This window comes from Nothobranchius furzeri, chromosome 1 (assembly GCF_043380555.1).
Source record: "Nothobranchius furzeri strain GRZ-AD chromosome 1, NfurGRZ-RIMD1, whole genome shotgun sequence".
NCBI lineage: Eukaryota > Metazoa > Chordata > Actinopteri > Cyprinodontiformes > Nothobranchiidae > Nothobranchius > Nothobranchius furzeri.
In genome coordinates, this window is record NC_091741.1 from 27,896,617 (window position 1) to 27,919,808 (window position 23,192).

The window sequence follows — 23,192 nt, forward strand, 5'->3', positions numbered from 1 at the left end:
CAGCAAAAAGCAATGCAATACAGTAATTAATTACTTTTGTACCGCATAACTCCCAACACTGCTCTTCGGCCATAAAGAACCTCGACAAGCTGGATAAAATCTGTTGCAAGTTACACCTGACTGCAACGGTTCCTTCAGAATAAAAGCTGAACCTCACGACCCCTTCAGGGTCTCGGAGACGCCAGTGATAACCTGTCGTGACCTGGAAGCATTCCAAGTCTAGTTTGGTCAGCACCACTGCTTTTCTTTCGGCTTCGGTACCAAGGAGGGTCCAAGAGGACCTCGGCATTCTGGATCTAACGGAGGCTTCCCCTAGGGTACATAGACCGACAGATGGCGTTTCATGTGTTTTATAAATCCACTAAAGTTTAGAGCGAAACGTTCACTCCCACTCAGAACTAACTGCTTCTCCGAATCCGCTGGTTCTGATAATAACATTCCACACACACACCTTCATACATCTCACGTCTCACTCCACCTTAGTCCATCAGTACACAGAGTGTTTAACTTAGTCTTGTTTAGATTGTGTAGAAATAAATTTCTTAACTATTTTAAACCTGACTCTCTCTCTTTCCTTGGAGTTAATACAAAGTGTCACTTAGTCCCTGCAATAAAAAGTTCTGATCTTCTGGTTTAAATATTCAAAGATCCATCAGATTGATATTTCATATTTCTATGGAATCTCACATGTTATGGTTCATAAGTAAGATGTAAACTACCCATCCTTTACATTACTAAATGGACCCTTTGATTATTAATGCTGTATAATGCACTAAGTAATGTCAATAAGGAGAACCTTTGTTTATTAACACTTAATAATGCATTAGGTAACGTTACTAAAGGAACCCTTTGATTATTAATAATTAATAACACTCTATGTAATGTTACTAAAGGGACCCTTTGATTGTTAATGCTGAATAATGCACTAAGTAATGTCAATAAGGAGAACCTTTGTTTATTGACACTTAATAATGCATTAGGTAATGTTACTAAAGGAACCCTTTGATTATTAATGCTTAATAACCCTCTACGTAATGTTACTAAAGGGACCCTTTGATTCTTTTTGATTTTTGTGCTCTCATGCACTGTTTATGTGTATATTTGTATATGTATATATTGCATAGATGCTTTTATTTATAAGGGGAACAGGACAGGAAATGATGTGTTTTGATGTAACAACCAGTCGATGCTCTCTGTATTGAACATTGACCTTTGGAGTTGTCCAATAAATAGAGAGGCAAGTGTAATACACAATGCCGACGAGCCAACAACCAGTTGTTGCGTGACAGGTCTCTTTACTCACATCGCAACGGATTATGTGATTGCTTTTTAGCTCTAACCCCAGATCATCATCCACTGGATCTACCTACTCAGCTCAACAGGTTATGGGCCCAGGGCGTGTCGCTGCGCCACAAAGATCCAGGGTGAATGGCGTTTCCCGGGAAAAGCCAAAGCATCACAAATCAACAGCCTGTTCAAGGCAGCTGTGGACGTCTATGTGTGAAAGAATGTCTCCGGAACATGGAACCGACTAACAGCAAGTCCAGTGAGTCCAGAAGAGCTGAGACGAGTGTCGAACGCCATGAGTCGGGGGACAGCGGACGCCAGTACCCGCTGGTCAAGATTACTGTTTGACGGTAATGAAGAGAAATATGAACTGTGGGAAACTAAGTTTATCGGACACTTACGGCTGCAAGGCTTGAAAGAGGTCATATTAAAACCGAAAGACGATGGGGATGAGGACAAAGACGATGAGTCAAAGAACGCGGAAGCATATGTGGAGCTCATTCAATTCCTCGACAACAAAAGTTTGTCACTGGTCATGAGAGAGGCAGCTGATGACGGGTGTAAAGCGCTGGGTATCCTGAGAGAACTTTATGCCAGCAGGAGAAAACCCAGAATAATCAGTTTGTATACTGAATCAACGTCTCTACAACAAATAAGAGGCGAGAGCGTGACGGACTACGTGTTGAGGGCGGAGGCAGCCATTACAGCGTTAAGAAGAGAAACATTAAGTGATGGTTTGCTCATAGCAATGGTCCTGAAAGGTTTGCCTGAATCATTTAGACCTTTTATTATCCGTGCCACGTAGAGTGACGACAACATGACTTTTGCCATGTTAAAAAGTAAGCTTAGAAGTTACGACGAGACCGAGAAGCTGAGAGCAGCAACAAAAGCAACTGAAGACAACGTGACGAAGACCTGCATGCAACCCAGAGACGGACCTACATGAACAGACATGTGAGAACGAAGCGCCAGAGATGGTAACTTGAACTGTTTTAAATGTGGTCGAGCTGGTCACAAAGCCAGGACCTGCAAACAAAAGAAGTGGTGTAACTACTGCAGAACTTCTACCCACCAAATCGATGCGTGCAGAAGGAAAAACAGGCAAGATGACGTAAGGAAAGCTGTAGAGAACGACGATGAAAACGAATACGCATTCTAAGTGAGAGAAGCAGATGGAACGGGGAGCCTTATGGTGGACACCGGTGTGACGTCACATATCGTCACTGATCTTAAGAGGTTCCAGAAATTCGATGACGACTTTGGAGATGAGTCACACCACATCGAGTTGGCAGACGGAACACATTGCAAAGGGGTGGCAGAACGAAGAGGAGAAGCTGTGGTGACCTTGGTAGACAGAGGCGGAAATCACCACAAGGCTGTTCTAAAGAGAGCCTTACACATACCTTCGTACCCCCAAGACATTTTCTCAGTGAGAGCAGCAACTGTTATCTTCAGATGGGGTGGCAACGAACTACGACTTCCAGATGGCACAAGATTCCCCATCAAGGAACATGACAGACTGTATTACCTACAAACCGCGAGTAACACTGCCAATGACATTTGCAGTGGTTCGTATGACATTTGGGCCATTCCCATCTGTACCGGGTCGGCCCGGGCCGGGTAGCCCCAGTCGGCCCCAGCCTGGCCCGGTTGATTCCACACATCCTTGTCTTAAGCCCATGTGGGCTGATTCTAGCCACCAATCAGAGGCTTGCTCTAATGGAAGGTGTGAATCTGCTGTCAGCAGTGGGTGTGTTGGCCCTGGTCGGCCTGAAGCAGACCCCCTCGAGAAGAGGGCTGAGAATGAGCCTTGGTTGGCCCGGAAAAATACCAGGCCACCCAGATATGTAAACAACCTACGCTACCCGGCCCGGGCCGACCCGGTTCAGATGCAAATGGCCCATTAAACACTTGGCATGAAATAATGGGACATTGTAACTTTAAGGATTTAAAGAACTTACAGAATGTTGTAGACGGGGTGAAAATTAGTGATGAAACAGAAAAAGAATGTGAAGTGTGCATAAAAGGAAAATTTGAACAAACCAGAAAAAGAGAGCCTGATGCAAAAGCAGAATCTGTGTTTGAGCTGGTGCATACAGATCTAGCTGGACCGAAAAGTCCAGAAACAAAAGAAGGGTATAAGTATGCATTATCATTTACTGATGATTATACGAGTGCAGTGTTTGTGTATTTCCTAAAGAGAAAGAGTGACGCGGTACAAGCAACTGAGAAATTCCTAGCAGACACAGCATCCTATGGGAAAATAAAGTGTGTGCGCTCTGACAATGGAACAGAGTTTACAGGAGGTGAATATGAGAGATAGCTCAGAGAAAGAAGCACAAGGCATGAAACTTCAGCCTCTTATTCTCCACATCAGAATGGCACAGCAGAACGTAACTGGCGTACAATTTTTGACATGGCTAGATGTATGTTAATAGAAAGTAACCTACCCAAGACCCTGTGGATCTACGCTGTCCAAGAAGCAACTATCATCAGGAACAGGTGTTACAACAATTGCTTTAAAGCCACACCTTATCAACTGTTAAAAGGCAGAAGACCTACCTTATCGAGAATGCACAAATTCGGCACACCATGTTTTGTGTACAAACAGGGCAGAAGTAAACTCGATGTTAGAGGAGAAGAAGGAGTATTTGTAGGACATGATAAAAACAGCCCAGCAATTGTGATCTATTTTCCTCAGACAGGCAAAGTAGGGAGGTATAGACTAATGAAGTCAAATCCCCCAAAATATTTGGGGGATTACGAAACAAACTACAAAACAAAGAATGATGATGATGTTGATGATGATCAAATACTGTCCAACCTAGATTATTGTTACAGAATGATGACTGATTTACCTCTGACCTACGAGGAGGCAATACAGTCAACAGAGTTAAAGGAATGGAAAACTGCAATGAATGAGGAAATGGAATCAATAACAGTGAATAACACTTTTACCCTGATGAATCTACCAAATGATAAAAAGACAGTGGGGGGCAAGTGGGTATATGTTGTTAAGAAAAGTGTAGATGGAACTGAAAAGTTCAAAGCTAGATACGTAGCTGAAGGTTTCAGCCAGAGAAAGGGAGAAAGCTAAAGTGAAACTTTCTCACCTGCTGCCCACTAAAGTGTAAGAATCCTAATGCAAAAAGCAGTACATGAAGGTCTGTTATTGCATCACGTGGATGTTAAAACCGCCTACTTACACGCCCCGATAGACCATGAAATTTATATGGATCAACCAAAGGGATACAAAAAACAGTCACAAAATGATAAGAAGTTAGTTTGCAGACTAAAGAAATCTATAAATGGCCTTAAACAAGCAGGGAGAAACTGGTATAACCTTCTACACGATTACCTATGGGAAAACAGTTTTAATCAGAATCCGATTGATCATTGTGTTTACACAAAAATGAACGACTCTGATAAGATTATTATTTTGGTATGGGTGGATGATTTAATCATTGCAGCATCAAACATTAACATACTGAATCAGACAAAAACAATACTGGCAGCTAAGTTCAGGATGAAGGACAGAAATGCTGGATCTAGGACAGATCCAGCATTTCCTTGGTATAGACATCGAACACAGAGACAACTATGTCAAGATGTCACAATCACAGTACATAGAAAAGATACTGGAGAGGTTTGATATGAGAGACTGCAAACCGAGGAGTACTCCATGTGAAGAGGGGGCAGAGACGGATGGTAATACCACCAAACTGCAGGGCATCAGGAAGTACAGAGAAGCAGTGGGAAGTTTGATATATTTATCCATTTGCACAAGACCCGATATAACATATGTAGTGAGCAGGTTTTCACGACATTTCTCAGAACCCACGGAGCAACACTGGACTGCGGTCAAACATGCACTCAGATATCTCAGAGGCACTATTGACAAAGCACTACTTTACCAAAAATGTGAGGAAAAACAACTAGGGCTACATGCATATAGTGATGCGGATTGGACATCCGATGTTAACGACCGCCGGAGTACTACAGGATATTGCATTAGTTTAACCAAAAATGGACCATTAATATCCTGGAAGTGTAAAAGACAACCTACTGTAGCATTATGCAGAGTACATGGCGCTAGCAGCAACTGTCCAAGAATGTTTGTATCTCCGACAACTTCTTCTGTGGGCGACGGTGGCACAGGAGTTAAGTGCTCGCCCCGTTATTGGAAGGTTGCAGGTTCGAGCCCCGCTCAGTCTGTTGCTGTCGTTGTGTCCTTGGGCAAGACACTTAACCCACCTTACCTGCTGGTGGTGGTCGGAGGGACCGGTGGCGCCAGTGCTCGGCAGCCTCGCCTCTGTCAGTGCGCCCCAGGGCAGCTGTGGCTACATCGTAGCTCATCCCCACCAGCGTGTGAATGTGTGTGTGAATGGATGAATGACTGGTTGTGTTGTAAAGCGCCTTGGGGGGGTTTCAAGAACTCTAGAAGGTGCTATATCAAATACAGGCCATTTACTATTTCTTGAACGCATGGATAAGTAGGTATACATCTCATTTGAAATACATGAGGACAATCAAGGTACTGTGACACTAGCAAAGAATCCTGTTCAAAGACAGAGATGTAAACACATCGATATCAAACATCCTTTTGTAAGAAACACTCTCCAAGAAGGGAAGGTTGACATAATCTATTGTCCAACAGAAGAAATGGTTGCAGATATCATGACTAAACCTGTTACATCATCAAAGTTTAACGTGTTGTTGTTCGGAAACTAATGTGCTAAGAGTATAAATGTCCACAGAGCAAGTGGGAGTGTTGAGTTGTGTGCTCTGATGCACTGTTTATGTGTGTATTTGTATATGTGTATATGTATATATTGCATAGATGCTTTTATTTATGAGGGGAACAGGACAGGAAATGATGTGTGTTGATGTAACAACCAATTCATGCTCTCTGTATTGAACTTTGACCTTTGGAGTTATCCATTAAAAAGGGAGGCAAGTGTAATACAAAACGCCGACAAGCCAACAACCAGTTGTTGTGTGACAGGTCTCTCACATCGCAACGGAATACGTGATTGCTTTTTTAGCTCTAACCCCAGATCATCGTCCACTGGATCTACCTACTCAGCTCAACAGTTATTAATGCTGAATAATGCACTAAGTAATGTCAACAAGGAGAACTCTAGTTTATTAATACTTAATACTGCATAATGTTACAAAAGGAACCCTTTGTTTATGAACTTTTAATAATGACCTACGTAATGTTAACAAAGGAACCCTTTGATTATTAATGCTTAATAATGCACTAAGTAACATTACTTAAGGGACCCTTTGATTATTAATGCTGAATAATATATTAGGTGATGCTGATGAAGGAAATCATATTGTAAAGTGTTACCAAGGTCTGCATATTTTTCTTGCCATGTGAACAGGGTCTAATTTAAGATTTAGTTGGATAATGAAAATATTCAATGTGTAAATCTTGTATTAAGAACAGATTTATTGAAGCCAAACAGGAAAAGGAATAAAAAAAAAAGTCAGGCAAGCAGCATCAAACAGTTTCTGCAAGACGTCTGTTTCTGAGTCCAGATGATTAGGACCAAAGCTGTGTTGGTGCGGTGAGCTCAGTGGTAAGCTCTACCCTACATGCTCTTAGAGGACTGCTGATTCCTTCTAATATCACTGAGGACCAAACCTTGAGTTTGACCTGATCTTATTCTTGTAACAAAAAGCATTTATTACAGACTGAGCAATGAAAACTTTAGTTTAAATTGTTCTCAAGCATTTCTGTTTTTTCTTCAGTTCACCTGTGTTTGTGACTGTTTACTCAGTTCTTAAACTAGGAGTGAGCAGCTGTTTGCATGTCACACTAATCCTCCACATTCCTCTGAACTTCCTCAGAGTTATTTGAACACAGTTCAAAAAGTGGTCTTTTTTGGTCATGTAAAAGTTTTTCACCTAATTCTTTTGAGTGGTGTAGCATTTTCCCAGCTGGGTCAAGCTGGGTCGTTCTGTAACTTTGCCCCACAGATTAACCGCCAGGAGCCGTGATGTCTGCTGAAACCATCTTTATCTGCTGCAGTTCCGTCCCGAGATGAAGGACACTTCAAGTTTCACAATAATAATTTTTAATAATAATTTTCGTAAACTCTTGACTTTATTACTGTTATTACAACCATCAAAATAATCTCTTGGTTCAGTATAAATGTAATTAATTAATTACTGAAATGACTTATTATGCTTTGGGTATAATAATAATTATTGTTCATGATCCATAATGTGTGTTCAGCAAACCAGAAGGTCATCTTGCACGTTAACCACCTCATCCAGAAGAAGGGATCCAGGGTAAAGTTAAAACCATCTCACATGTCTTTACTCATAACATCAAGCTTTCTGACGCTGAGAGGGCGTGTTCTGAGGGTTTTGTTAAAACCAAATCCCGCAGCAGAAAGTTATGTTCTGGAACCATACCAGGAGACGAGGGACGGCCGTCCAAGTCTCTACTAAGCATTCTGTCACGCCGATAGTCTTGCTTCGAATAAACGCACCTGTAACCAGCTGACAGAAAACTCCTTCAGAGTTATTGATTTTGAGACGCAAATAGTTTCACCAGTCGTGTGACCCTCGGAGACATCTCAGGACCGATTTGGTCACACTAAGGTCCTTCTACCAACCTCGTGCCCAGAGGACATCATCTCCACCTGACATCTCGGATCCAGAAGAGGGTCTCCTGATACGGGGTGAGATAGACACTTTGACAGATTGCGTCTGCATGCTGTTCTTCCTAAGGAACGACTCAGTTAGCTGCAAAACCAACTTTTCGCCCAGAACGCTTCTCTCGCTGAAAGAAACCTTCTGATATTCATTCACGCACCCAAAACCTCGCATTTTCATTTTAGCTTCCATTTAGTCACGGGTTTGCTTTTTAAAACAAGTTTTAATATCAAATTGTCTGTTAAAAAATTGTCATTTCTAAATTGTTATTTCAAATTGTCATTTTTTAAAAGTGTTAGTAATAATTTCTTAACTTTAAAAACCTAACTCTTCTTTGAAATGAAACACAGAATGGTGTATATTTTTGGTTACTGAAAAGGTAAAGATTCCTTTAAACTTCTGATTCAATAAATAAACTTTTGCTATTAAATTTAATTATCTTAAATTAAACATTAATCTTTGGATTAAAAAAGACCAAGCTCGTTGGCATATGAACTTCTATCGCATATATAATATCCTGGATATTTATATATGATAGAAGCTTCATTGTCAACTTGTCTGAGCTTTTCTCAGAATCTAACAAAGCTGATAGCAAACAGCATTAATTCTAGTATGTAGTTAAACACACTATATAATTGGTCGAAACAGCCATTCTTTTTCAGATCAAAACACGCTATTTCTGTGTTTTATTTTCAATATTTTATAAAAATGGGAGTTGTGTCACCTTAATTTTCTTCCTCCGGAAATTCCGGGAGGGAAGCTTTTCACTGCAACACCGACTCCGGCATAAACATGCAGCAGTGTGTTGACACAGCAATTAATCCACGAGCCTGTTGGACTGTTTTAAAAGACATCCTAATTGCTAAAGTAAGTGAATGTGTTGTTTGCTTGTGTGTTTGAGTGTGTTTGAACGTTTATTCACCATCTAGGTTGACACGTAGTGTCTCTTGAGAGAGAATCCATTCTCTCCCTTCACGCTAGCAAAAAGCTAGTAGCTAATCAGCCGACAACGGCAAAGAATAGCAACCTTTTTCCGAAATATAGCTTAACCGGACTTTGCTTAAGCTTTCGTAAACACTCAGACTTATGAAGAGAAGGGCAATGACCCCATGCTCTGCGGACCTTCCGCAAGATAAAGCAGAAACGAAATGTTCTGATGAATTATTTGGCTCTGACTTAAAGCAAACACTCACCTCTGACTAACACGCCTGACGTAATTTCACAGCAATGTGATGTTTTACCAGATTTAAAGCTCTCCACTACAGCAGGCGCTGATGACCTCTAAACTTCAGGTGGGTGACTTACCTACCAAAAGGTCAGATGTCGCCCTGTAAATCTGCTGGTTGACCCTGATCTCTCTGAATGCACCTGTGTGTCGACCGGGGGCCTTCCAGGAAGCACATCTGCTCCGGACCCTCGTAAGCCTGCACCTGTCTATAGCCTGAAACATTCTTGGTTTCAGTCTTCAGGACAGATAATGTTCCACTTGCTAGTCACATGCCTCTGTCCGTTCTCTCAGCAGCACTCTCTAACTCGACCGTGTGGATCTGGGTTCCCTCTAGGTGTCACATCCAGGGGACCCCCAGATACCTTGATGTCCATACATCACTTGTGGTTCCAGCCAGTTCAGTCTGGTGGCGCTGTGACTTTCACTAGTGAGCGGGCTCTCCAGAGCCTCAACATGTATTCTTTCTGCTCTGTTCAACAGACAGGTCTTAAGAAACCAGCAGGGGCAGTATGACTCCTCATGATCTGAGGGCTTCTCATCCTGACCTAAAGTTCGCTCCAAATCCTGGTCACACAATAGTCACCTCTGGTAAACTGGTTAATAACCTTTTGCAGGAAAAGTCAGGTCCTAACCTAGCAACTAAACTACTCTCTCAGGTCGTGTTTCTCATTAAGATCTCCAAAGGTAACAAAGTTCCCATTTATCTATGGGTCCACAAGACCAAATTTAAACCGCACAAAAATCCCATTGATTTAGATGTTGTTCTAACCAATTTAGCTGACCACCACCTCGAATCGTGCCAAAAGGGGGGTGAACTTCCGTCCGCTCTCGCTGGGTTCTCTGATTTCAGATCACGTGAGTCCTGTTGTGAGTATGTGTGTGCATGGGTGACTTCATGTCTAAACATATCGTACAGGCTTTGTGATTTTTGGCTGTGGTCTGCTGTGGGTTTTCAATAATCATGATTTCAGAACATAGCAGTTCAAAGTGAATAACTCCACTACCTGGTATGTCGATCCAAATTCAATCAACTCTTTATTTGATAAATTCTGGTGATCTTGATCACTTTTGAGGTTTAATCATTTGATAACTGCCTTCAGTCAGTTTATGTCGAGTTACTAACCCTTACAGTTAGGGCTCACTAACTCCACTGATTTACATTTTTAGTGTTTGACACTTACATATCTATCTTTTCATAGTGCTTTTGTTAGGGTAATTAAGTTTTGAGAACTTTAGGGATTAACTTTGTTAATTTCTCTTAAAGGGCTGCAAGCCAATTTTGCCCTTCATTCTTATAAAGACTTTAATTAGAGCAGATGATTTCTCCCATATCAGTTAGGGTTTGATTAATTTTATGCTTTTCTGCACCATCTTTTACATTACACGTATGTAGTGCTGTCACGATCTGCCCCTTCCCTCCTGACTGTGTCTCTCTCCTGCCCCGATTAGTCCATATTGTTTTCACCTGTCCCTCGTTAACCTGCCCATGGTTTCCCAATCAGCCTTGTGTATTTATACCACCTGTTTTGCTCCTGTCCTTCGTCAGATCATTGTTGTTTGTTGTCACCGTTGTGTTTGTTCCTGCCGTTCCCGTTCAGTAATTAAATTTGTTTTTACGTTATCCGTGCCTGCTCTTCTGCCTCCGGAACCCACCACCACACATGGTCCACCATCTCCACTCGCAGAACGTGACAGAATGATCTGACCAACCTGGACCTGTGGTGAGCTACATCTGTTTTTGGAGGATTATTTTTTCTTTTTCTCCTTTTTCAGTGGAGGGAGATTCCGGCCTGAGGGGCTTCGGCGCATCCTACAGGTTTTCGGGGTGGTCGAGCCCGTTTGGGAGATTTTGGCGCATCCTACCTGTTCTCGGGGTGGTCAGAATCATTTCTCCTCTCCTGCTGTTTCGCCCCATCCTGTTTTTTCCCACGGAAGCTGCGGATCCTGGAGTTTTGGTGAGATAAACACTCCTGCGCACGCCAGCGTTCCTCGGAGTGGTAGGGCTGGTCTTCCTGCTCCTTTTCTGCTTCCCTTCACCCGAGCCTCCGCTGATGGATCCAGCAAATCGGGAAGTGCACCTGCTCTGACCAGATGTCGAGTACCTGCCGCCGAGCTGGGCTTCCTTGCGTCGCTCCCGCTGTTCAACCACTTCCTGGTCCACGCCTGCGGGGCCTACGCCTGCAGGTCCTTCTGGCTGCAGCCTTTTCAAGTGTCCTGCTACTGCAGCCCAAACCAGAGCTCATGGAACTCAAAGAGCCCTCAGACGCCAGAGTTGTGCCGCCTATATCAGAGGCCCCTGCTCTGCCGTCCCAGTGTTCGAGTTTCAAGAGTTTGAGTGTGTCCCGAGTCAAGAGTTCGAGTGTGTCCCGAGTCAAGAGTTCGAGTGTGTCCCGAGTCAAGAGTTCGAGTGTGTCCCGAGTCAAGAGTTCGAGTGTGTCCCGAGTCAAGTGTTCGTGTCCCCAGTCAAGTCTTCGAGTCCCCAGTCAAGTCTTCCTGTCTCGAGTGTTGTGTGGCCTTGTGGGCGTCTGGTATCCGCCCCTTAAGGGGGGGGGGGGGGGGGGGGGGACTGTCACGATCTGCCCCTTCCCTCCTGACTGTGTCTCTCTCCTGCCCCGATTAGTCCATATTGTTTTCACCTGTCCCTCGTTAACCTGCCCATGTTTTCCCAATCAGCCTTGTGTATTTATACCACCTGTTTTGCTCCTGTCCTTCGTCAGATCATTGTTGTTTGTTGTCACCGTTGTGTTTGTTCCCGCCGTTCCCGTTCAGTAATTAAATTCGTTTTTACGTTATCCGTGCCTGCTCTTCTGCCTCCGGAACCCACCACCACACATGGTCCACCATCTCCACCTGCAGAACGTGACAAGTGCACCCATTTCTTCACTTAAAGGTTAATCCATATAATTCTGACACATAGTACAGAGGTACTCATAGTGACAGGTTTATAATTATTTCTCTGATTTGCATCAGACGCAATCTTTGTGTGTCTGCCTCACATGCACATGCTCTGCTCTTCTCAGTCATGAACTTCGCCATTGGTCTTCGCTGCCTGAGTGACCTCCTGAATATGAAATATGAAATATCAATCTGACAGATCTTTGAATATTTAATCAGAAGATTCTAGGGTTCTTTGCTTATTCAGGGATCATAAACACACTTCGTATTAATTCAGACCGAGTCAGTATATAGTTTATGAAATGAATTAAATTATTTTTCCTAAACTAACAATTTATACATGACAAGATATGAATAATGAGATGTGGAGTGGTGGGTGTGAGGTGTTGTGATGGAAGCTAGATTTTGTAGCAACCATTCTTTGTATCTGAGAGAAATTGTGAAATCTGGGTGTAAAAGAATTTGTTGTTTGTTTTAACCTAATTAGCTATTGATAAACCTCATCAGACACCAGTATGCAGGCTTACGATACCCTTGTATGAGTTGCTCCCGGCAGTCCAGAGGGTTGCGGTCAGAGTGGTGAGGTCACCAGATGTCGAAACCACAATACTCAGAGATTAGTATCTTCCTCTGAGTTCAGCTTCCCCAGCCATGAGATGCAACCCGGGGTCTGCAGGTTAGGTGTCCAAGGTGGATGTCTGAGTTGAAGTAGCTCTGGAAAGAGCTGCTGTGTCTGTAATCACTCGCAGCGTCGCAGAAAGGTTTTGACTTAAGGTCAAAGAAGTTTGTTTCAAAAGAGGCTTCTTTCCCGATTTGGCCGAATCGGGGTTCAGCTGGAAACTGAATTCATCGGGAAGTGATTCTTGTTTTATGAACTACTTTGTTATGATGTCTGGCCAAGTTTGGCAAATCAGGATTTGACACGTTTCTGAGTCTTTACCAACATCCCTCAGAAAGCCACACCCTCCTTCAGATACAAAAATGTTTTTAACCCTAACGTGTATCTTATTGTAACTTGTATGAGTGTAAACAATGATTCACTTGTTAAATCAAACACATACTGATTTGTGACATAAATGGATCATTGTAAGAACAATAGTCATTTTAAATTCATTAATTTAAGCACAGGTTATTCAAACATTTCATGTAAACATCTTGTTCATTCATCACATATGATTATTTAACTTATTACTATAACATCGTGGAGACTTCGCTTATTCAGAGTGAAGAATGTTGACGTCTGGCGTTCACACAGTGAGTGCAGGAGCCTTGGGTGAGAATGTTTGTTTGCATGTTTTGTCTTCATGGAATGTCAACACGCGCTGAGCAGAACCTTCTGGATTTAGAAGGCCACCTAGAAAGGGGATTTATTTCTGAAGATGAAAGTTATAATGTTGATCAATAGATAGCAGAAAATTGACCCTTTTGGACGTTAAAGTGGGTTAAAAACAATTCATAAGTCATTTACTGTAGGCTGATTTCTGACTAACATCAGCTGGAAAACCTTAACCCTCAACAGATAATCCAAGACTTTAGACTGAAAGGCTGCCATCTTAAAACTCAAATTTCTAAAATATCACACTGGTTAAAGCAACTGTTTGCCATGCACTTTCTGATTGTTGCTACAATAGCATTACTCAGCTATTTGTGTTAAATAACATTCTTTGGTTGTTGTTATAGTTGTGCGATGTACGAAAGCAAACAGTGGAAGCAGCAGCTATAGCTGTCACACGTCCTGCAGCCTGAGGCACTTCCTGCAGGAATATAGATCATATAAAATCTGCAAAAAAAAAAAAATCCCCAATTTTTATGAGCAGGCCGAAAGTCTATTAAAAATGTGTCCATGTTGAAATCTAAAAGAAGTTTTGACACATAGACTCAACTAAAGACTTTAATTTCAGCTGTAGCTGCACCTTTTTCCTAATAGTGAAATAGCATTCAGCTAAATCAGAATCAAATTCTAAAGACCACATTGGTTTTAATATTAAATTAATTAATTTTGGTATTGGCACTGCTCTGAGTAGCTGTTAGCTTATCAATCTGGTCAATAACAATAATGGTTTAAATATTTATAAGACTTCCCAAGGTAGAAAAAGTGCTTCATTGATTACCCACTCACTGACACACTGCTGTGGTAGGCTTGTGTGCAGCTACAGCTGCCCTGTGGCTGAGTCCTACCAACATTCACACACAGGCCAGGTGGGAGAAATGTCTTGCCCAAAGACACACCAGAAGGGCTTAGAGGGAGCTGAGTTCAAACCAATAAACGTGCAATTAGTGGATGTCCCATTCTAGACCCTGAGCAATGTCGATGTGGTCCTTCAAATCCAAATTAGCAAGGGGGGTGAAACTGTCAAATTAATATAATTTCTGGTCTCAGTAGGATATTAATACTGTCTGAAAGGTATTTTGTTTGTGTTTCTTAAATCTATATGAACATTTTCACATTTATTCTCCAGTTTGAGAGGCTTTTCTTCTCCTTATATCAGTACAAGTTATTGGTTTAGGTCACAGCTCTTACTGTAATGATAGTCACTGGAAATAGAAATAAGTGTCTGTTTTTTCTGTATCTCGTATGACTTGGTGTCTTTCTTTAGCCTCTGACAGCAAAAAAGCCCAGATTAGATTTAGGGAAAACTGTAACTTCTGCATGGATGAAATAAATAAATGTGCACACAGACAACCAAACCCAAAACATTTTTCAACGAGGTTAAAGAAAAAGTCTGTTTCTGAAACTCTTCTCAGATGATGTTGACCCTCATTTCTCATTTGTTTTATTTGTGTCCAGTCTTACACTTAAAAACTAAATACCAGAGGTTCCTGTGAGGACTTACAGCCACTTCTACTGATTTAACAGAACAACAAAGATGACTGGAAGCTATTGATTTCTGAGTTGGAGTCTGACCAAAGACAGCTGTATTCCCATTTAACCCATTACGACCGGATACTAAATGTTTTATGTAACACACACACAAATCAAATCAAAGATACTTCCCAGAGGGAAATTAGAGTTTCAGTACACACAATTCAGAGATCAGACATACATGGGCAAGACACATGACAAGAATTGGTGACTGTGGTCATTCGCAACCCTGAGTCGCGCTACCTTAATAGAGATGAGAGGGTTACATGAGGGTTGGTTCAGGTGTGTGTGTGTGGGGGGGGGGGGGGGGGGGGGGGGCACTTCAGAGTTACCCTCCCACCAGGAGGGCAGCTTTGCTCTGCAAAAAACACCTCAAACAGATATGCAACAGACTTCAGACATTACACAACATAAGTGTCCACTAGGTGGGGTGGTGGGTTGGGACTGTCCCCACTTCAGTTCCTGCAGCCACAATAGAAGCAGCGCATGTCACCTCAGTGTGGTTAGGGGGAGGAGCATTGAGGGTTGGAGGGTTGCAGTGACCCTGGAACGTTTCAGCGGCCTTCCTATAGTCCCGCCCAGGCTGGGATAGGAGACAGAGTTGAGTTGCCTTAGCGACGGCACATTCCACTTATCTTCTGAGGGGGGAGTTTTCGTTGTAGCCTTGCAGGCTCAAGGGCGCCAGATTCCGATTAGAAATTGTTTTGGGGCCAGACAGAGATGATCTCCTCTCTGTCTTACAGTTTGTTGCCTCTTCTTCCGGCACTCGCAGAGTACAGACGCTTCTGCTTTTGCTCCCTTATCTTTTTTTCCCAAGGTTCTTTGTCCTGTCTGCCCACAGAGCGCTTCTCTGCATTTCTTCTGAAAAACCCTATTTTTTAGAAAGGATTTAATTAATTGGTCATTCAATGCGATTGATAAGATTTTTTCTACGATGAGAACGGAGGAGGGGGCTCCCACATGCCCGCAAGGGACACACGCAGCGGGACATATGCTCGATTCCTGGAGGGAGTGGAAGATCATATGCCTCTCTCAGTTGTCCATTGAGGATGTCGAAGACGTGTGGATATTCAGCCTGATGATCACTGGATTTCTTCTGACTGGAGTGGGAGGATATCTGGTTTTCTGGAAATTTGGGAAGACGGGAGCGATTGGAGGGCGACCCGCACCCATGGAAAGCACCGTTCATGTGGAGACCTCACAGACTGGGATGTTACTCGGGGTGAATCGTAAGCTGGTTAATGTTCTAGCTGCGATACCGATATTAGTGCGCAAAATGGATGTCATCTCGGAGAGGGTCACCGGACGGTGTGGAGATGTTTAAAACCTGAATTGGCTTCACTGGAGGACTTGAATGATCGGTTACAGACTTGAAGGAAGAGAGGAATATTATCTCTGCCTGACCCAAACATGTCTTGTTATCCGAATCTGACACCATGGCAGCCTTGTGAATGCCAACAACAACCCCCCACGAAGGAATGCAGACAGATGCTGTGAAAACCCGACCTAACACCCCCCCCCCCCACCCCACCCCCCGCCTTCGGATTGGTGGACTTCAGCCTGGCGAGGTCATCAACCTGCAGGTGTCAATGTGCTCTGCGCTCCTCCCATGAGTGCCTCTGTGCTGTCCTTCAGACCAGCTTTTTCTAGCCATTGGTAGGATTTATGATATCAGCCACTTCAGTATCTGTTGGTGGTACATCCCATGTAGGGGTTTGTCCTCCCACGAAAATATTTCCAGCATCTCCTCTTTTGTTCACCATTGTCTGAGATATTCACTGAGTACGTCATCTGTTGGGGCCTTATCCTTGATGTTCTTATGGATCTTGGATGTTTCAGTGGCTCTCACACTCACTAGTCCTCGGCCTCCTTCCTTACGGCTAGTGTACAGTCTCAGTGTACTTCTCAAGTCCGAGTGACATTCCGATATCAGTGTTGTAGATCCTGGTGGTGTGGATCAGTGAGTCGATGTCTCGTTCACTCTTGGCATACACCTTTATGTCATCCATCTAGAGGAGATGGCTGATTGCGGTTCTGTTTTTGAGTCGCATGCGGTTGATTATTATAGATTTTCTCTGCTGATATTTTGGGGATTCCAAGATTTTATATATATATATATATATATATATAATTTTTTTAATTACTTTCATGAATTCTCAGTAACAGACTCAATGGTATAATAAATACTCAGTAGGTCCCAATGGAAAACAGATTTGGAACAGTGCTTTTCATGGGCCGGTATGAACAGGTAGTCTAAGTAGTGCCAGCAACTTCAAATTTTACCTCTGCGCATGCTGGGACTGTTTTCTAGCATGTCGTACATACAGTTACTCCTTAAGGGCATTTATTAGTTCGTCTCTCAGTTTCGCACAATTTCCACTCAACCACCCTCGAAGGAGACTGGAGGAACGTTGGAAAGCAAAAGCTTTAAAGAATGAACGAACTTGATTTCTTTCTGCATGAGAGGCAGTGAAACAAAGGTTTGGAGGACAGTAAGAGACTTTGAAATGTGGGAATAGTATGAAAAGTTCACCAAAATTAGCAGACTTGGTCAAATTCTAAATGTTAGATACTTTTGATTTACTGTGAAGAGGTTTAACTCTTTTACTCTTCTCATTTTTGTTTTGTATGGTTTGCAATTTTAAATTTATAATTAATGTAACTGTGTTACTGCATATTATTGTTTATCAGTGTGCTTTTTTATCTGAACATTTCCACAGTTAAATTGTTATCATTATTATTTTTATTTATTTTTAATTTTTTTGCAGAAAACCTTGCTTTTATCTGTTTATTTAGCTACTTATTTGGAGCTAGGAGACAAGAAACTTGACCGCAACCCATAGCAGCAGCCACAGCTCAGAGCAGAACTAGATACAACAAACACACGCATAAATACAACCAAGATGATACCTTTCATCGGCTTGCTACTTCAAGGAAATTAATGAGAAAATTGTTCCGTCAGCTAAAGTATATCTGTGTTTAATCTCAGCAACAAGAAACTACAGAAGCTTCAAGGCAGCTGATATTTTGCTGAGCTCTGTGTTCTAAGAAAGACAACATCACATTTTAGAGATAAGCTGGCCTAAATAAACATCCTCAACTGCAGTTCTGTCAGGTAAAAAATGTTTGAATGACAAATTTTCTTTTACATCATCAGCAGACCACACACAAAGTAGGTGCATTTAAAAACTCACTCCCTTGAATGGGATATTCCTTTTGTTTGGTATTAAATAGGTTTAATATTGGTGCAAAGTTAACAACTTTCCAACAGTGGGAACACATTGAGATAATGAATCTAATCACTTCGCGATGAATGATGTAAATAAACATAGAGAGAGAGAGAGAGAGAGAGAGAGAGAGAGAGAGAGAGAGAGAGAGAGAGAGAGAGAGAGATCAGCTGCATGCTCACCTCTCCATGAAAAGACTTGAGCTGCAGGAACAAGTCAGTGTCTATCAACAAAAAATAACAAGTGGTTATGATTTATGTCTATCTTGCAAAATCCACTTTGGACCTTTTGCACATATTTTATCATATTTCTTGAAAACTACCCAAAAAGTGTTTTTTGGTTTCATGCATGCATGTTCCTTTCTTAGCTGCTTCCATCCCAACACATTCTCACTCCCGAAGCATTGAAAACTGACGCTGGGTGACCAAGTGTTTTATTTTCTGAGGCGTTGGGAGTCCCAGCGTGTCGCAAACCGACTCTTGACTGCCGGAGCTTTGGTTCTGACGCCTGAGGTAAAACGCACATTTTGAATTGATGACTGGTTTGTGTTAGCCTCACACCCCCTCCCTTTCATATGTGAGACTTCTCATCCCTCCCTCCAACCATTGTCAACTCTTTAAAAAGGTATTAATCAGTTTCAGCACAAAGTGTCGGCTCTCACACACACACAAACACACACACTCACACACACACACACACACACACACATTTAAAGCACTTCTCCCTTTTCAGAAAATGCCTGACTCTCTCTGAACCATTCAGCATCCATAGAGCTCCAGGAGTTGACGTCACTTCTCCCGGCATGCAACAGTTCAAATCGCACGGCGCCATCTTGGCAGGCAGAAGCCCACAGCTAGGCTATTGGTTGTCATAAAACTCAAATATGGTAGATTCCTTTGTGCCCCAGGATGCCAGAACAGACGGGGACAAGATAAGGGAAGATCCTTCTACAGGATTCCCCAAGATCCGGAATGCCGCAAACGTTGGATCATCGCAATGAAACGCGCTAGCCTCCAGGGTAAAATGAAGTTGTGGGATCCCGAGAGTAAAGGTTTTCGCTTATGCAGCGACCGCTTCATATCAGGTACTTAAACCAACGTTTCCTCAACTGTGTATGGTGTTTATTTTAAATGCTTTTATTACAATACTTAGTGGGCTTCCTAAACTTATTTTGGCGTGGCTTTTTCTGTCTTATTACTCATAGCAACAAGTAAACATCACGTAAAACGTTGACTCGTGACTTCTGCGTGCCTCTGTTTACGTGTTTTATGATCACAGAAATTAACCGGCTAAGCTGTATTTCATTTTTAAGCAACGGTTGATCAATTGTCAGATCACACATAAAAAGCACTTTGCATTGCTATTATCTATCTCACCGAGACAGATCTCAGACAGATCCTGAGACGCTCCTGCCTGACATATTTATTTTATTCACGGATAAAATCAGACTAGTGATTTCTCTTGGCGTTCAGTTTATACATTCAAACAGCACAGCACTCTATTTAACTTACATGTAAATCTATGTTATTTGTGTTTTTAATTAGTTTTATGGATTTGTGCTGAAATGTACAAATGATGACTTCATCTGTTAACAGAAAAATTTATTTATCTTCAGGTGCAAAGTGACCTGGTACCTACCATCGACATATACATATATGGACAATGGGTTTCCATAGACTCCAATAACACGTTTTGGAAGAGAAATGGGAGGTGGCCACCACCGCCATTTTGACTGTGTCACAGGTTCCGTCAAGCCCAGACAATTCCATAAAAGGGAAGAGAGGTGGAGCTGAGGGTGGGGCTGTAAGGCTGGGATCAAGTGACGACACCCGGTCAAACTTGCTACAAGCTAACCTGAAGCTAACCCAAAGCTAACACAGAGGTGGGAGCTAAGGTAACGGAGGTAGCAACCTAGCTACAACCGGAGTAAACTGTGCACAACACCAGAGCTTCTGAGTCAGAGATACGCCGGGCTGACTGCTGGGTAAAACCGGGTGGAACACAGAGGTCTCCGAGAGCTCCACAAGCCGGCAGCCGCACAGCAGACAAGTGCCGCTGCGATCTGAGATGCGCAGAGTTGCCGCTAGGGAGAACCGGGTGGAAAGGTTTCCATCCCAGAGCTCCACAAGCCAGCAGTCCGCGCAGCAGACAGAAGCCGCGATCAGACAGAGATACGCCGGGCTGCAGGGAGGGGAGAACGGTTGGAAAACGTCGGTCTCCCGAGAGCTCCACAAGCCGATAGTGGGAACCCAGCTCCACCAACATGTTATATTTCAACCCATTTTCTAAAGGGCAGCATTATGTTAAATGCACTGGGTTTTACCCTATTACATTTAAATTTCATGGTTAAACAGTACATGTTAAAATCTAAGCTCAGCTCGACAGTGACCTAAAATACATAAATATAATTTTACTTACCGAAAAAATGAAGTGGAGACTCCTTGGATGCTCTATTAGTGCAATTAATGCCACAACAAGTCATTTTGTCCAACAATTGCACAAATAATATCAAAAAAAGAACGCACAAATGCTACAACTACCCCGAAAGTGATTAGAATAAGATGTAGTGATTTCTCTTGTCTTTGTGAGGATTAAAAGCGTAGTTGGAAGCGGATTAAAAGAGAAAGAAGAAGAGGATTTTTTTTCAGTCATAAAGTTTATAGTAGGTTTTCTATCTTTGTATCATGAGTCATGCGACTGAAAATGGTGATTTGCTTCCGGACTGGTTTGATCTGAGTGGACTTTCAGAAATGAGTGAAGCAGATGCAAATGATTAGATTTTAGATTTAATTCTAGCCTGCCAAACTCCTCCTGTTGTCAGAGCCGGATTAACGCAAAGGCAAAGTAGGCACGTGTCCTATGATAGAATTTGTAGAGAGGACTCATCCTCTCTAGAATCTATTTCAATATTTATTAACTAAAAATAGTGACAATGTTTATCTTAACCATAGACTGTTACATGCGCTATGTCACATTAACGCCAGCCTATCACAGTAGCCTACAACTTGGGCGCCACCCAATTAAGGACGTCAGAGAACGAAGCGGTCAGAGTGAGAGCGGGACCATCGAGCGGCTGCGGGACACGACTAAGCTAGTAGCAGGTGTTTTAGGTTAACTTTCGCGATGCTTTCGGGTGTGGCAAAACGTAAAAAGAAAAAAAGAGAAGAGGAACAAAAGGGGAAACAGCGGGGGGCTTTAAAGAAGTTTCTGTCGGGCTGCTCGGTCAGCCGTCCGACAGCTGCGGACCTTCTGGAGTCAGCGGAGCCAGAGGCCGGGCCGGAGGAGACACAGCCCAAAGACGAGGTGGAAGATGCGGCGGGAAATGCGACGGAAGATGCTGTGGCGCCAACGCCATCAACATCAACGCAGTCGCAGACAGAACTGGAAGGACAGCAGCCAGCCAGAAGTGAGCCCAATATACAGCAGGAGCCTCCAGACCCAGAAAGGGTATTAAGAAGCTACCCATCTGATCCTGCAAAATGGTGTGAAATTGATGACAGGATGCGTGAGTACTTTGCCCTAAACCATCCCTCTCAAAATATTGGAGATATCTCTGCATCACAGAGGAAATACAGAGACATAAACCGATGCTTAACTAAGGAACATTTTTTTAGAAAAAAGCTAAATGGAGAAACGCTGTCAAGAAAATGGTTAGTGTACTCACCGTCTACTGGAACTGTATTCGGTTTCTGCTGCAAGTTGTTCAGCATAAGAGACAATCACGTAGTCACTGGATATAATAAAAACTGTGCTAATCGCTTGCATGAACATGAGAATAGTATGGATCATCGTACTGCTGTGCTGAGTCTATCATCACTTGGAAATAAAAATGCACGCATAGATTCAACCATAGTAAAGCAACAGGAGTCTGAGAGAGCATACTGGCTCAACATTTTGAAACGTATAGTGGCAACTATTCAGTTTCTTTATTCAAGAGGACTGCCATTCCGTGGAGATGATGAGTTAATAGGATCACCCCACAATGGGAACTTTTTGGGCTGCTTGGAGTCGCTTTGATCCACTTCTGTCAGAGCAAATGTGTCTAGCCAGATATGGAAACAAGGGCAGGGGACATAACAGTTACCTGTCCTCTACAGTTTGTGATGAGTTTATTCAGCTGATGGCTGAGAAAGTTCCGCGTGCCATTGTAAAAGAAGTAAAAGATGGCAAGTATTTCTCCATCATTGTGGACTCAACACCTGACATCACACATGTTGATCAGCTTACTTTGATGATTCGATATGTCCTGAAGAAAAGTCGTGAGCCTGTTGAGAGATTTTTGGAGTTCATACCTCTACATGGTCATACTGCAGAACACATGGAGGAAACACTCAAATTTGAATTAAAAGAACTGGACATTGATTTGATGGACTGTCGTGGGCAGAGCTACGACAATGCTAGTAACATGGCAGGGAAATATTCTGGTCTCCAAGCAAGAGTAAAAAATAAAAATCCTAATGCTGACTTCATACCATGTTCTGCACATTCTCTTAATTTAGTTGGTGCATGTGCAGCAGAATGTTGCATTGGAGCAGTTTCATTTTTTGGCTTCATTCAAAATCGCTACAACTTCTTCTCAGCTTCAAGTCGGCGGTGGGAGATTTTAACAGCCCATCTGACCGCGACGTCACATGTCGCATTGGAAAGGCAGCGGCAGTGTTCCGGCGGCTACAGCCAGTCTGGGCGTCTGGGTCCATCGGGCTACAAGCAAAAATCCGCCTATTCAACACGATCGTCATTCCAACCGCCATATACGGGAGCGAGACATGGAGGTCGACAGCGGCCATCACACAGTGCCTCAATGCGTTCCAACAACGATGCCTCAGGCGCATCCTTCACATTTCCTACCTCGACCACATCACGAATGAAGCGATCCACCACCAAACGGGAACACGCCAACTCGCTGAGGTCGTTGCAGAGCGACGGTTTCGGTTTGGGGGCCATGTGCTACGAATGGCTCAAACACGCATACCAAAAGTGGCCATGCTGTGGACCCCAGGACGCGGAAAACGGAAACAAG

General features: G+C 42.9%; 1 protein-coding gene across 2 annotated transcripts in view; it reads left to right on the plus strand.

The window, feature by feature from the left end:
* Positions 1 to 8,714: 8,714 nt before the first annotated feature.
* The window catches only part of cysltr1 (cysteinyl leukotriene receptor 1), a 57,786-nt gene continuing 43,308 nt past the window's right edge, over positions 8,715 to 23,192 (plus strand). For both annotated transcript variants that reach the window (XM_070549239.1, XM_054738293.2), the window contains exon 1: positions 8,715 to 8,826. The gene's annotated coding sequence lies outside the window, so the exon portion shown is untranslated. The remainder of the gene's footprint in view (positions 8,827 to 23,192) is intronic.